The sequence below is a fragment of the Ranitomeya imitator genome, chromosome 2 (assembly GCF_032444005.1).
Source record: "Ranitomeya imitator isolate aRanImi1 chromosome 2, aRanImi1.pri, whole genome shotgun sequence".
Classification (NCBI taxonomy): domain Eukaryota; kingdom Metazoa; phylum Chordata; class Amphibia; order Anura; family Dendrobatidae; genus Ranitomeya; species Ranitomeya imitator.
Genome location: NC_091283.1, coordinates 340,759,306 through 340,774,184, shown reverse-complemented (window position 1 = coordinate 340,774,184; position 14,879 = coordinate 340,759,306).

The following is a 14,879-nucleotide window of genomic DNA, read 5'->3' as shown; positions in this document are numbered from 1 at the left end:
GATTTTCTGCCCGGGCAAGTGCCCTCACTAATTCGGGCAGGAGAGCGTTATGGTAAAAAAAACTGGAATGCTGACTTCCAGTCAAAAGTGAAGCTCTGTGCCGTACCTTGTGAGGGGCAATATTTATTCAGGAAGGCGTTAGATGAAATTCTAGAGAAAGCGGCGGATAAGAAAAAACATTTCCCTCCACCTCCCTTCTTTAAACGCCGTTGGTATGACAATCGTCGGTCCTTTCGGGGATCAGGTAAAGCAGGCCGGGGCCGCCCATCAGATAGAGCCATGAGAGGGAAAACCTGGGGCGACAAAAGAGAGAGAGGGTTCCTATTCAGTAAGCCAAAACCAGACCCTAAACAATGGTGCCATATTCCAGGTGGGAGGAAGGCTACGGTTTTTTGTCCATCAGTGGGTAAGCTTACAGCCATCTCAATGGATAATAAACCTATTATCCGATGGCCTACGATTAAACTTTATCTCCCTGCCTCCTCACCGAATAAAAGTTACTCGTGTGGCCAAAAAGAACCAAATAGTACTAGAAAAAGAAATTCATCTTCTCCTAGACCAAAAAGTCCTGGTAAGAGTACCTCCACAAGAAGTAGGGAAGGGGTTTTACAGCACCCTATTCCTCACGCCAAAACCGGATGGGTCGTTAAGAACAATCTTCAACTTAAAAATTCAAGATGGAGACTCTGAAAACGGCGGTAAAACTGCTGTGTCCAGGATGCTACATGGCAGTCATAGACCTTACAGATGCCTACTACCATGTACCAATCAGCATCGAGCATCAACAATATCTAAGGTTGGTAGTGCTGCTGGGTCAGGTCTTCACCCATCTACAATACCAATGTCTCCTCTTCGGGGTATCAGTGGCTCCTCGTATCTTTACAAAACTAATTTCAGAAATAGCATCGTTCGTGAGGAGAGAAAATATCCTACTAGTGCCCTATTTGGACGATTTCCTCCTTATAGCGGACAGTCAAGAAGATTGTACGAAGGCAGTTACGAGGATGCGAGAGTTGCGGACCACGCTGGGGTGGATAATAAACTTAAAGTCAAGAATGGTTCCGGTCCAGATATAGGAGTTCCTAGGGATTCAGTTAAATTCAGTCAGACAGGACTGTGTTCTTCCAGACAGAAAGATCGAAACCATAAAACAGAAGATAAGACAGATACAAGTGGCCCAATCTGTCTCGGTAAGGGAAGCCATGTCCCTCTTAGGTATGCTGACAGCAACAATTCCGGTGGTCCAATGGGCACAACTGCATTCAAGGGACCTACAGTGGCAGATCCTGTCAGAACAAACAAAAAAACCCTACAACTTAAATCGAAAAATCGTATTGCCACAACATGTACTGGACTCTAAACTGGTAGCTAAATTCCAAAAATTTAAAAAAAGGGGTCCCATGGTCAATCAAAAATCCGGTAGTACTGACCACAGATGTGAGCCCATTAGGTTGGGGTGTACACCTATCAGGGCAGGTCCTACAGGGTCTATGGGATCCACAAATGCAATTAGCCTCCTCAAACCTGAAGGAATTAACAGCAGTAAGGCAAGCGATTCTTCAAACGGAAGAGGAAATCAAGGGAAGACATCTGGTAGTGTCGTATATAAATCGACAGGGAGGAACAAGATCGAGTCCCCTAATGGAAGAAGCAAGAAGGCTATTTCGTTGGGCCGAAAACCATCTTTTATCCCTTACAAGTACACACTTAAAGGGGTCGGACAACCTTGTCGCAGACTTTCTGAGTCGTCACGTGCTGCACCAGGGCGAGTGGTCTCTAAATCAAAAAGTTTTTGGAGAAATCTGTGCCATCTGGGGCCTTCCTCAAGTGGATCTTTTTTCCACAAAGCAAAACCGAAAGGTAGAAAGATTCTACTCTCTGAACCCGAAAGAGAACCCGGAAGGGGTAGATGCAATACTACACCAATGGAGGTTCCAACTAGCCTACGCTTTCCCCCCAATTCCATTAATCCCTACAGTCCTGAAGAAGATCCCAGAAGAGAAAGCACGCATAATCTTGATCGCACCCTTCTGGCCAAAGAGAGCTTGGTTCACTTGGCTCAGACGTATGTCCATCTCGGACCCATGGATCCTTCCAGATGTTCCAGACCTGCTACACCAGGGTCCAGTAACACATCCTCAAGTACACAGTCTACACCTCACTGCTTGGAACTTGAGAGGGGACTGCTGCTAGCGAAGGGATTCTCGGACCCATTAGTTACTACTCTGATGTCCAGCAGAAAGAAGATCACAGCTGATAAATATCAAAAAGTATGGGGAAAATTTTTAGAATTTTCAGGCCGAAGTATAACAGATACCGTTCAGAAAGTTCCGATATCAGAAATCCTAGAATTTCTCCAAAAGGGTCTGGAGAGAGGATTATCTACCAGCTGTTATGATCCGGTGACCTTGGAGCTGCATGAGAACTTTCACTGGAGAAAGTGGCCACTATACTGACCGCAACCCTGAACTTAACACCGCAACTAGAAGTAGCCGTGGAGTGTACCTAACACACCTAGACACCTCATCACAGCCGGAGGACTAAATTCCCCTAAAGATGGAAATCGGAATACTACCTTGCCTCAGAGAAAATCCCCAAAGGATAGACAGCCCCCCACAAATATTGGCGGTGAGTCGGAGAGAAAAAAACATACACAGGCAGAAAAAACAGGATTTGGCACAGGAGGCCACTCTAGCTAGATAGGACAGGATAAGACAGAGTTCTGTGCGGTCAGTATTAAAACCCTTCAAAAAATCCACAGCAGAATATACAAAAAACTTCCTACATCCAAGTAAAGATGTAGGAGCGTATATCTGCAACTCCAGTGAATCCTACAAACAGCAGGAGTAAACTGAAACAAGCACACAACAGTGTGCCCCAGATACAAAAAACAAAACACTTATCTTTGCTGAAATTGGCAGCTAAGCAGGTGAGGCCAGGCAGAGATCCAATACTTCCAAAGAAACATTGACAACTGGCAAGGGCTAATGAATCCTGCACACTTAAATATCCCAGTCAGAACAGCAATTAGCAGATACACCTGGCCAGGACTGTGACTCAGAGACAACTGCATTCCCACCTACCACCACTGCAGGGAACCCAAGAGCAGAATTCACAACACCAGCACCCTAAAAGTGCAAGTCTCGGCACTTGGCGCTCTATTTGACCGAAAATTGGCTGATCACCCCTGGGTGTTTAGGTTCATTCGGGCCTCCTTTACAGCCAGACCATTCAAACCTCGTCCAAAGGTCGCTCCCTGGGATCTAAATTTAGTTTTAAATGCTTTAACCACCTCTCCCTTCGAGCCTCTTTCCTCCATATCAGTAAAAGCGCTAACTTTAAAAACTGTTCTCCTGATTGCCCTTACCTCAGCCAGGCGCATTAGTGAGCTCCAGGCTATATCTATAGACCCTCCTTACACTACAATTTTGGAGGACAGGGTAATTATAAAATCTGATTGGCCTTTTTACCTCAGGGACCAGGAGATAGTTTTGCCCTCTTTTTGTGCTAACCCAAAATCCCAGGGAGAAGAAACCTTCCATTTGGACGTCAGACGTTGCCTACTTCAACATATAGAAGTATCAAATCCATGGCGACAGTCTTCAGCCCTTTTTGTCTCCTTCCAGGGGGCAAACAGGGGTAAAAAGGCCACAAAATCAACCATTGTACGGTGGCTCCGTATGGCTATATCACTTTCCTATTCCTCTTCGGGGCAGGTCCCTCCACCTGGTGTTACGGCCCACTCTACTAGGGCTATTTCCACATCTTGGGCAGAAAGGGCAAATTTGTAATGCAGCAGTATGGTCTTCACCCTCTACTTTCTTCCGCCATTATAGATTAAATCTGGAGCTATCAAATCTCGCCTTCGGGAGAAAAGTGCTATCTGCTGTTATCCCACCCTAGAGGTTCTTTCTATTTCTTCCTCTCATGTACCGGTGCTGTCATGGGGAAGGGAAAAAATGATAATTACTTATGGGTAATTTGATTTTCCAGATCCATGACAGCACCGCTCTAATTCCCGCCCTATCTTGTTGATGGTTGTGTGACTCACAAAAAAAAAATAATATACATACGTAAGATGGGGTAATAACCAAGTAATATAACAATAAATAAATAGTCTTCAGAGATTAATATATGCCTAAGACTAACAAAGCGGTTACCTTACATTCTCTGTAAACAAACTGAGGAGAGAGGTGCCGCCCCAATCATTTATCTCCTCTGCAGGTTTCCTGTTCTTGGGGGCAGGACCATCTCTCATGTAACGGTGCTGTCATGAATCTGGAAAATCAAATTACCTGTAAGTAATTATCATTTATCCCCTACCAACCATTTAGAGTTCTGTCTCCTACAGACCAGTTAGACGCTCCTAATCAACTCGTTACCTGCACTAACCCCTTTAACACCCGGAGCTTTTTTCGGTTTTGCGTTATTTTTCACTCCCCTCCTTCCCAGAGCCATAACTTTTTTTTTAAATTTTTCTTTCAATATGGTCATGTGAGTGCTTTTTTTGTCACGTGAGCGGTCACATGGGCGGTCGCGCGACCAACCACAAGCCGCGACGTCATCTAAAGGTCCTTCACGCGCTGATTCTAAGGAAGGAAAGCTGCCGGTTCGTACCAGGGCGCGTCAGAGGGTAAGTATAGCAATATTTTTTATTTTAATTCTTTATTTTACACTTAAATATGGATTCCGATACCGATTTCCGATATTGCAAACATATCGGAACTCGGTATCGGAATTCCGATACTAGATTCAGAAGATCGCCGACCTCATGGCCGACCCCACACAGGGGTCGGGTCGGGTTTCAAGAAACCCGACTTTGCCAAAAGTCGGCGACTTCTGAAAATGCCCGACCAGTTTCGCTCAACCATAGCCAAGCGACAACCTCAAAATCTTAATGATTTAGAGATGATCTGCAAAGAGTGGACCAAAACTCCTTCTGACATGTACGCAAACTTCATCAACTATAAAAAAAATTCTGACTGCTGTGCTTGCCAACAAGGGTTTTGCCACTAAGTATTAAGTCTTGTTTGCTAGAGGAATCAAATACTTATTTCTGACTGCAAAATGCAAATTTCTATAATTTATACAATGTGATTTTCTGGATTTTATTTTTGATATTCTATCTCTCAATGTTAAGATTTACCTACCCTTAAAGGGAACCTGTCACCCCCAAAATCGCGGGTGAGCTAAGCCCACCGGCATCAGGGGCTTATCTACAGCATTCGGTAATGCTGTAGCTAAGCCCCCGATGTATCTTAAAAGATGAGAAAAAGACGTTAGATTATACTCACCCAGGTGCGTTCCCGCTGTTGGTCCGGGTCCGGCGCCTCCCATCTTCATCAGATGACATTTTCTTCTGGTCTCCAAGCTGCGGCTCCAGCGCCCTGTTGAGGGCAGAGCAAAGTACTGCAGTGCGCAGGCGCCGGGAAAGGTCAGAGAGGCCCACCACCCAAGAGGGTGATAAAGGGGGTTTGATTTTCTACTTATAGTGGGATTTTATGTTTGGCAGCTGTCACACGCTACGACACTTTATTGCAAAAAATAGTTTTCGCATCACCACATTTTGAGAGCTACAATTTTTCCATATTTTGGCCCACATACATCAGAAACACGCATGCCAAAAATTAGAGTGACTGCTGCATCACGGAATATGTACACCCTCGTGTTCTAGTGGTGGTGTCTGAAGAGACGTGCAGGATGTCCTACTATGAATGTTTTCCCAATTTAAAGGAGCGGGTCTGCTAAGTGCATGGGCTGACAAACATTTCCCCATGGGGGGGTAAATTTTTTCAAAAAATTTTAAGGGCCTCATAGACACCCTTGAAAAAAAATAGACTGGCTGTAGCATCACAGAACATGTTCATCCTGGCATTCTAGTGGTGGTAGATGAGGAGGAGGAGGAGGATGAGAAGGAGGAGGAAGACCCGAAATAGCCAAAATCAGGAAGTGTATACCTCCCAAAAAGACACTGTAGTGGAGGTTATGTTTCGCTGTCATTTGGTGGTGTAGAGAAGTCCCAATTCAGCCCCGTTCATTTTTATAAGAGTCGGCCTGTCTGCATTTTCATATGACAGGCGAATTCGCTTATCTGTTATAATTCTACCAGCGGCACTAAAAACCTGCTCTGACAAAATGCTAGCAGCAGGGCAAGCCAGGACCTCCAAAGCATGGAGAGCCAGTTAATGCCACATGTCCAGCTTGGATACCCAATAATTAAAAGGCACAGAGGAATCACGGAAGACGTTGGTACGGTTGGCAAGGTACTCCCTCACCATCTTTCCAAACATTCCATTCCTTGTGACATTACCCTGCTCCTCTGGGCCAGGGCGATGGGATGGTCTGAGAAAACTGTCCCAGAACTTTGCAATTGTTGCCCTGCCACTGCTGGATTGGAGTTGTGTCTCTCTAGCTTGTACTCCTTTGTTGTCTAATGCACTGTGACGTCTTCCGCCAGCATTTTCAGATGGAAATTTTTTAAATAATTACGCAACAATGGCCCCCTGATACTGCACCATTTTAGTACACCTGTCTGCCTCTGGAACAAGAGATTTAAAGTTCTCCTTGTAGCTTGGGTCTAAAAGTGTCGCTACCCAGTAATGACTGTCACCCAAAATTTTTACAATACGAGGGTCACAGGTAAGGCAGCGCAACATAAAGTCAGCCATGTGTGCCAGACTGGTAACAAGAATGCCTTCTGTGTCCTCAACAGGACAAGTGACCAAGGTGTACTCCTTCATCCTCTGTCCTCAGGCCATCCACGCTGAACAGACGGTATGACATCTGTGCTTGTAGTACCGTCTATACCGCATGAAAGTAGCTCCTTTTCTTCCTCCTCTTCCTCATTGTCAACCAATCCACATTGGGATGACATGAGGCTGGGCTGTGTGTAATCACCCTGCATGGTTACTTGCTCCATGTCCTCGTTCTCCGCCTGGAATGCATCCTTTTTCATTGTGAGCAGAGAGCTTTTCACAATGCAGAGAAGTGGGATGGTGATGCTAATTATGGTGTCATCGCCGCTCACCATCTTGGTGGACTCCTCAAAGTTTTGCAGAATGGTACAGATGTCTGACATCCATGTCCACTCCTGAGGTCTGATGTGTGGAGTCTGATCTGAATACTGATGGCCTTGCTAATGCTGGTAGCCAATAACTGCCCTCTTTTGCTCACAAATCCTTTCCAACATATGCAGTGCAGAGTTCCAAAGCGTTGGGACATCACACATCAGTCGGTGAGCCGGAAGCACGACTGAAGCTGTAGCTGACTTTCTAAAATGGGCACACAGTTGGCATACTTTCATAAGCAGATCCGGCAGCTCCAGGTAGGGTTTGAGAAAATGCAGAACCACGAGGTTAAGTACATGGGCTAGGCAAGGCACATGTGTGAGCTCGCCTCAGGTTCTGGCCATTGTCACATACGGCCATGCTTGGCTGTAGGTTAAGCGGTGTCAGCCACAGATCTGACTGCTCTTTTAGAACTGTTCTCAACTCTTCAGCATTGTGCGGTTTGTCACCTAAGCAGATTAGCTTCCGCACAGCCTGTTAACACTTGGCTGGGGCAGTGCTTCCAACTTGTGACTGATGTGCTACTTTTGGAGATAGAGGCTTAAGAGGAGACGGAAAAGGAGGTGCAGGATCTGTAGACTGTGCAGGCAACCCAGATTGATGCAGGGCCCGCAATCCTCGGGGTTGGGAGGACGTGCACCATCCCAAGATCCGACTGGGTCATGGCTTCCACTATGTTAACCCAGTGCGCCGTCAGCGAGATGTACCATCCCTGCCCACAAGCACTTGTCCATGTGTCCGTGGTTAGGGGGACTTTCCCAGTAACAGCATTGTTGAGGGCACGGCTAATGTGGAACACATGCTTATGTAATGCTGGGACTGCACACCGGGAGAAATAGTGGCGGCTGGGGACCGAATACCTTGGGACTGCCGCCATCAAGCTGCGGAAAGTTTCTGTCTCCACGAGCCTAAAAGGCAACATTTCGAGCGCAAGCAGATGAGAAATTTGTGAATTTAGTACTGTGGCCTGTGGGGCGTTGGAGGTGTACTTCTGTTTGTGTTCCAATGACTGTGGTATGGACAACTGAGGGCTGCACTGGGACAAGGACATGGACATGCCCGATGATGGGCAAAAGACATACTGATGTGTGCAAATTGTAAAGCGCTGTGGAATATTTTATCGCTATATAAAACTTAAAGATTTTTATTATTATGGTGCTAGTTGAGTCTGGGTAATGGCAAGTGCAGGGCAGGAGGCATTTTCACATGCACCGTGGACAGGGGACTGGCTTTCACACACAACAGTGGAAGGAATGGTTTTACCCGCAGACACTTCCGGGTGCCTGTGGTTCGGCCCACAAAGTCGGGTGCTTTGCTGCCATGTGCCTGATCATGCTGGTGGTGGTCAGGCTGGTAGTTTTGCGACCCCTGCTGAAGCAGGCATGGCAGGGGTTGCAAATGACCTGTTTGGGGTTATCGACAGTCTTTAAAAAACAACCAGACTCGGGAAGACCTAACAGTTGAATTTCCAACTTCCATAATGTTCGTGTTGCATGGAAAGGTTGCCCGCCTTCTGTCTGCGGTCACCACACTATGTCTTCCTGCCTGTTGGGGTGCTACACCTTCATCCACCTGTGTGCTGCTGTCCTCGCTCTGCATGTCCTCCTGCCAGGTTGGGTCAGTTACTGTATCATCCACCACCTCTTCTTCCACTTCCGCACCCTGGTCCTCCTCCTGAGTTTCTGGCAATTGTATCTAATTATCGTCCACCTCTTGTGACACATTAACACTGTTGCCTTCGTGTGACCGTGACTGCTCAAATATATGGGCATCGCTACATGGAATGTCATCTTGCCTTGCTTCAAGTGGACAGGGAAAGAGACCCGAATTGATAAATGGAAAAGTGAACAACTCTTCGTAGTGTCCAAGCATTGGATCAGTTCTCTCAGGGCACTCAGCATGGTAGGAGAATCAGGGTCAGGAATATGCAGTCCAGAGTCACGGCTACTCAGACTTAACCATGTGGAAGACAGGATGCTGGCGGTCACGGCAAAGTGACTGGAAGCATTATCCACCATCCAACCTACTACCTTTTCACACTGCTCTGGTGTCAAGAGTGCTGTTCTGCTGTGCCCTATGAATTCTGACAGGAATCTGTTGCGAGAAGATGCAGGTGTTTGTTGTGGCCCACTTTCAGCTTGCCCACGGCCTCGACCTCTGCATACACCATCACATCCACTTCCCTGTCCCCTGCCACTCGCCTTGCTTATTTTAATAAAAAGGTAAATGCAAGCCTTGACTCTAATCTAATGATACAATTTGTAGGCCACAGATAGACCAGGCATCTGACGGAGATAGCAAACTGTTAAATATGTGGCCTTTATTTTTTTATAATTTTTTACCCCAAAATACAGTATAGACCTAGGGTAGCGGACAGCCAAAAAAGTGGAATGTAGGGCTGAAAAGCAACTATTTGTAGAGCACAGATAGACCAGGCGTCTGACAGAGATATGACACTATTCAATATGTGCGAGAGAGAGAGAGAATGAGAGGATTCCCATTGACTTTGCATTGGGTTTCGTGTTTCGGTCGATCCCCGACTTTTCGCCATAATCGGCCGATTTCACTCGACTCGACTTTAGAGATAGTCGGGTTTCGCGAAACCTGACTCGACCCTAAAAAAGTAAAAGTCGCTCAACCCTAGTGAGCACATTCGCTCATCACTAATCTCCATATCTTTCAAGTTTTGGGGCTGTCGCTGGGGAAAATTGAGTTTCAGCTCCCTCCAAAGATTTTCTATTGGGTTCAGGTCTGGAGTCTTTGTAGGCCACTCCAGGACCTTGAAATGCTTCTTACGAAGACACTTCTTAATTGCCCTGGCTGTGTGTTTTAGGTCTTTGCCATGCTGGAAGACCCAGCCACAACCCATCTTCAATGCTATTGGTAAGAAAAGGAGGTTTTTGGCCAAAATCTCACAATACATGACCCCATCCATCCCTCCTGTCCCTTTTGCACAAAAAAGCATCCCAAAATTATGTTTCCCCCGCCATGCTTAATGCTTGGGATGGTGTTTTGGGGTGATACGAATGCTCCTTCTTCCAAACTCAGCAAGTGAAGTTGATACAAAAAAAAAGTTCTATTTTGGTTTTATCTGACCACATAACCTTCTCTCATGCCTCCTCTGGATCATCCAGATGGTCATTGGTGAAATTCAAACGAGCCTGGACATGTGCTTACGTGAGCAGGGGGACCTTGTGTGCCCTGCAGGATTTTAATCCATGACTGCATACTGTGTTAGTAACTGTAATATTTGAGACTGTGGTTTCAGCTTTCTTCGAGTCATTGACAAGGTCGTCTCTTGTAGTTCTCTGCTGATTCCTGATCTTTCTCAGAATCCTCCTTTCCCCATGAGGCGAGATCTTGCATAGAGCCCCAGACCGAGGAAGTTTGACAGTCATCTTGTGTTTCTTCCATTTTCTAATAATTGTGCCAACAGTTGTTGCCTTCTCCTGAAGCTAATGAGTGCAGAGTAGGACGACTTCTTAAACAAAAAACTAACAGGTCTGTGAGTGTATATTTCTGTAGTTCCGTAGTTTTTGTAGATTTATATATTGAATTGTTTTGTTTCTGTATGAATTTGATATTTAATATTAGCTTTTATTTGTCCTTAGAATTTTCAATTCAAACCAGGATTTAATAAAAAGAACTTCTTATATGTGTAAATAAAGACATAACTGCATGATTTTATGTATTTAACATTAATATACAGTATAACTAACTGAATCAGATTATAACTTTACAGCATGCCATGTTTTACAGTCGCAACATGTGACATTTGAACTTTGGACTAATAATAAGGTTACCATACCCCTATTTTCAGTTTGTGTAATTTAAAGCTTGTAGCCTCAATGAAAATATTTCTGAGAGACTTCAACTTTTTCAGAGTTCAGATACAATATTTATCCTATGTATCCTATTTATAAAATGGTTTATAAAGTGTTATGTTATGTGTAGTTGGGAAATATTCAAATAAATATTAAGATTTAATGTAATAGTTTACTATGTGCATTAATAACTAGGATTAGAGATGAGTGAGTATTTCAATGTTTGGATCGGATTACGATCTCTGAAATTGCAATATTCACCTATTTATTTGTTGAATATTCACCAAACATCATTACAGTCAATGGGACGCAAAAGCAAATGCATGCAAAACACCTTGTAGTGGCCCCAAATGCTGCCAAAACACATCAAATGAGGCACAGGCACCATGAAAGTGGCCTCAGTTCACCCACGGTGCAAATTGTACCATGGCACTTCCTCAATCAGCCATGCATGAGGTATTGTGGTGTAGGTCAGCATTTATAGATTTCAACTGCACCTGTTATGATAAGGTAATTCAGTACCACAATGGACATAGAGGTCAGAGCACATACAGTGACCTGACAATAACCCAAAAACATAGAACGAGCTCTGAGACGTGGGAACTCTGCTGACCGCAATCCCTAATCCTCTCCAACCACACTAGAGGCAGCCGTGGATTGCGCCTAATGCTCCCTATGCAACTCGGTACAGCCTGAGAAACTAGCTAGCCTGAAGATAGAAAATAAGCCTACCTTGCCTCAGAGAAATACCCCAAAGGAAAAGGCAGCCCCCACATATAATGACTGTGAGTTAAGATGAAAAGACAAACGTAGAGATGAAATAGATTTAGCAAAGTGAGGCCCGACTTTCTGAACAGAGCGAGGATAGGAAAGGTAACTTTGCGGTCAACACAAAACCCTACAAAAACCACGCAAAGGGGGCAAAAAGACCCTCCGTATCGAACTAACGGCACGGAGGTACACCCTCTGCGTCCCAGAGCTTCCAGCAAGCAGGAAAAAACAAATAGACAAGCTGGACAGAAAAAAACAGCAAACAAAATAGCAAAGCAGAACTTAGCTATGCAGAGCAGCAGGCCACAGGAACGATCCAGAAGGAAACCGGTCCAATACTAGAACATTGACTGGAGGCCAGGATCAAAGCACTAGGTGGAGTTAAATAGAGCAGCCCCTAACGACTTCACCACATCACCTGAGGAAGGAAACTCAGAAGCCGCAGTACCACTTTCCTCCTCCAACGGAAGCTCACAGAGAGAATCAGCCGAAGTACCACTTGTGACCACAGGAGGGAGCTCTGCCACAGAATTCACAACATGCACCTCAAAGATGAGGTGGGTGAGGGATTGGTGTAGGCCTGCTGTGCTTGGAGCCCTGATACCACATACAACAGCTCAACCTGCTTTCATGCTCAGCCACACTCAGGTGGCATAAATATCTGTTTTGTAGTCTGCTATTGTCAGAAAAATCTAAGGATAGTAGTAACATGGGCAGTTGACTCCAATGAAGTGTAGGCCTGATGGTTTCGGAAGCCTACTGCTATAGGCAACACACATAAAGGAGACCCAACCAGGAGTTTAAAAAAAAATGAGGGCCTGACACTAGTGATGAGCGAATATACTCATTACTCGAGATTTCCCGAGCACGCTCGGGTGTCCTCTGAGTATTTGTAAGTGCTCGGAGATTTAGTTTTCATCGCCACAGCTGAATGATTTACAGCTATGAGCCAGCATAAGCACATGTGGGGGGTTGACTGGTTGCTAGGGAGTCCCCACATGTAATCAAGCTGGCTAACAAATGTAAATCATTCAGCTGCGGCACAGAAGCCACACTAAAGATATAACAGAGTGCAGTTACACAAGATTAATGCAGCATACTAAAAAATGCAGCATCGCCTACTCTGTACAGTCTGCAATTGGGGTGCAAAGGTCCTTGGAGATCCATGACTTGTTCATCTTGATGAAAGTTAGGCGGTCTACACTTTCAGGGGACAGCCTGATGCACTTATCTGTCAGGATACCACCAACAGCGCTGAAGATGGGAGAAGGGGGAAGTATCCACCATAGAATCCGGTTGGGGGGTCAGCAAACAAATTACCTCTACATTTGGTGAGAACTTTCCATATTGCCAAAGTATGCTGACTTTGTGTTATATTGATCCCCTCCTAAGAGAGGGATTACAGTAGGGTGCACCGTTGGGGATGCATTTTTAAGCATAATACCACATCAATAGGTGACACCTGCTCATAATGGAGTTGTTGTCCAAACCTTACCTGATGATTATTGATATTCAGTTCTAGATACTCCTGCACCATCCTCTCCATTCACCACATGTAACTCTGCTGTGTTGGTGCATGAGCTGGTCTAAAAAAAAGTGTCAAAGGACTCAAAGAAATTGCTTCTTTCACTTACACTGCTGCTGCAACAACTGTTTTGGCATTGACGGGTTGACGTGCCGGAGATTGAAAGTCTAGAGCTGTGATGCACATTGGGTACTTCCCTGCTGTCTTGGGGAAAGGCTCTTAAGGTACTGTAAAAGCGTGTTTCGATACTCCAGTATTTGCAGATCCCTTTCCAGGGCGGGAAGCATCTGGCAAAATCTGATTTTTTTAACATGGATCTAACAGAGTGGCTACGTGAGGATGGTCTGAGTGCCCAACATCCACAGATGGGGGTTGTGCTTCCAGCCCAACACCGTGCAGGACGCTTGGCATTTGCCACAGAACACCAGGATTGGCAAATTTGCCACTGGTGCACTGTTCTCTTCACAAATGAAAACAGGTTCACACTGAGCACATGTGACAGAGTCTGGAGATGCCATGGAGAGCATCTGCTGCCTGCAACATCCTTCAGCAAGACCGGTTTGGCAGTGGGTCAGTAATGGTGTGGGGTGGCCCTCCATGTGCTCGTCAGAGGTAGCCTTACTGCCATTAGGTACCGAGATGAGATCCTCAGACCCCTTGTGAGACCATATGCTGGTGCGGTTGGCCCTGGGTTCCTCCTAATGCAGGACAATGCCAGACCTCATGTGGCTGGAGTGTGTCAGCAGTTCCTGCAAGATGAAGGCATTGAAGCTATGGACTGGCCCGCCCATTCCCCAGACCTGAATCCGTCTGGGACATCATGTCTCGCTCCATCCACTAACGTCACGTTGCACCACATACTGTCCAGGAGTTGGCAGATGCTTTAGTCCAGGTCTGTGAGGAGATCCCTCTGGAGACCATCTGCTGCCTCATCAGGAGCATGCCCAGGCATTATACAGTAGGTACTGTAGGTCATACAGGCACGTGGAGGCCACACACAATACTGAGCATCTTTTCCTTGTCATGAGGCATTTCCACTGACGTTGGACCAGCCTGTAATTTGATTTTCCACTTTGATTTTGAGTATCATTCCAAATCCAGACCTCCATGGGATATTCATTTTGATTTACATTGATAATTGTTATGTTTTATTGTTCTGAACACATTCCATTGTGCAATGAATAAAAATTTGCAATTGGAATATTTCATTCAGAGATATCTAGGATGTGGTATTTTACATTTCCCTTTATTTTTTTGAGTAGTGTATTTATATACAGTAAGTGTCTATAGCCCACTGGGAAATAGCCGGCTCACTGTGAGAAAGCTAAATCCCAGTGATGTAAAGGACCAGGTCTCTGTCCACTGGGAAATAGCCGGTCCTCACTGAGAAAGCTAAATCCCAGTGATGTAATGGACCAGGTCCCTCTGTCCACTGGGAAATAGCCGGCTCGCTCACTGTGAGAAAGCTAAATCCAAGTGGTGTAAAGCAGGGGTCCCCAACTCCAGTCCTCAAGGCCCACCAACAGGTCATGTTTTCAGGATTTCCTCTGCATTGCACAGGTGATGCAATTATTACCTGGGCAAGACTAAGGAAATCCTGAAAACATGACATGTTGGTGGGCCTTGAGGACTGGAGTTGGGGACCCCTGGTGTAAAGGACCAGGTCCCTCTGTTCACTGGGAAATAGCCAGC